Source organism: Schistocerca gregaria, unplaced genomic scaffold, assembly GCF_023897955.1.
Source record: "Schistocerca gregaria isolate iqSchGreg1 unplaced genomic scaffold, iqSchGreg1.2 ptg000357l, whole genome shotgun sequence".
NCBI classification, from domain to species: domain Eukaryota; kingdom Metazoa; phylum Arthropoda; class Insecta; order Orthoptera; family Acrididae; genus Schistocerca; species Schistocerca gregaria.
In genome coordinates, this window is record NW_026061816.1 from 975,866 (window position 1) to 977,886 (window position 2,021).

The following is a 2,021-nucleotide window of genomic DNA, read 5'->3' on the forward strand; positions in this document are numbered from 1 at the left end:
TAAGTACAACCGTTTCAGAGAGAAGAGCGGCCAATGTGTCGATCTGGCTTTAAGTCGATTCGTTAACAAATGACGAAAACGGACGGATTTCTCAGGTTTTTACTACATATGAGCACTTTTCACATTCTCCCGTGGAACTCGGCTGCTAGTCCTCCTTTCATGCAGAGTCTTAAGGTCCCAGCTCATGTCCAAGGCACCAAAGCCAGCTAAAAAGTCAATAATCGATACCAAAAACTCGAATTTTACTACTTCTTACTGGATATTACATCAACTTAGAAGCTTCATCTGTGTTCTACTGTGGTGATTTTAGTGTCTCCGCATACCGCAGCACGTGACATAGCTTTGCAGACGATAAGTACAACCGTTTCAGAGAAAAGAGCGGCCAATTTGACGATCTGGCTATAAGTCGATTCGATAACAAATGACGATAACGGACGGATTTCTCAGGTTTTTACTACATATGAACACTTTTCACATTCTCCCATGGAACTCGGCTGCTAGTCCTTCTTTCATGCAGAGTCTTAAGTTCCTAGCTCATGTCCAAGGCACGAAAGCCAGCTAAAATGTCAATAATCGATACCTAAAACATGAATTGTACTACTTCTTACTGGCTATTACATCAACTTAGAAGCTTCATCTGTGTTCTACTATGGTGCTTTTAGTGTCTCTGCATACCGCAGCACGCGACATAGCTGTGCAGATGATAAGTACTAGCGTTTCAGAGAGAAGAGCGGCCAATGTGACGATCTGGCTTTAAGTCGATTCGATAACTAATGACGAAAACGGACGGATGTCTCAGGTTTTTACTGCATATGAACACTTTTCACATTCCCCCATGCAACTCGGCTGCTAGTCCTCCTTTCATGCAGAATCGTAAGGTCCTAGCTCATGTCCAAGTCACCAAAGCCAGCTGAAAAGTCAATAATCGATAGCTAAAACTTGAATTGGATTACTTCTTACTGGCTATTACATCAACGTAGATGTTTCATCTGTGTTCTACTATGGTGATTTTAGTGTCTCCGCATGCCGCAGCACGCGACATAGCTTTGCAGACGATAAGTACAACCATTTCAGAGAGAAGAGCGGCCAATGTGACGATCTGGCTTTAAGTCGATTCGATAACAAATGACGGAAACGGACGGATTTCTCTGGTTTTTACTACATATGAACACTTTTCACATTCTCCCGTGCAACTCAGCTGCTAGTCCGCCTTTCATGTAGAATCTTAAGGTCCTAGCTCATGTCCAAGGCACCAAAGCCAGCTAAAAAGTCAATAATCGATACCTAAAACTTGAATTCAACTACTTCTTACTAGCTATTACATCAACTTAGAAGCTTGATCTGTGTTCTACTATGGTGATTTTAGTGTCTCCGCATACCGCAGCACGCGACATAGCTTTGCAGACGATAAGTACAACCGTTTCAGAGAGAAGAGCGGCCAATGTGACGATCTAGCTTTAAGTCGATTCGATAACAAATGACGAAAACGGACGGATTTCTCAGGTTTTTACTACATATGAACACTTTTCACATTCTCCCGTGCAACTCGGCTGCTAGTCGTCCTTTAATGCAGAATGTTAAGGTCCTAGCTCATGTCCAAGTCACCAAAGCCAGCTAAAAAGTCAATAATCGATACCTAAAACTTGAATTGGATTACTTCTTACTGGCTATTACATCAACTTAGATTCTTCATCTGTGTTCTACTATGGTGATTTTAGTGTCTCCGCATACCGCAGCACGCGACATAGCTTTGCAGACGATAGGTACAAGCGTTTCTGAGAGAAGAGAGGCCAATGTGACAATCTGGCTTTAAGTCGATTCGATAACAAATGACGAAAACGGACGGATTTCTAAGGTTTTTACTACATATGAACACTTTTCACGTTCTCCCGTGCAACTCGGCTGCTAGTCCTCCTTTCATGCAGAATGTTAAGGTCCTAGCTCATGTCCAAGGCACCAAAGCCAGCTAAAATGTCAATAATCGATAACTAAAACTTTAATTTTACTACTTCTTACTGGGT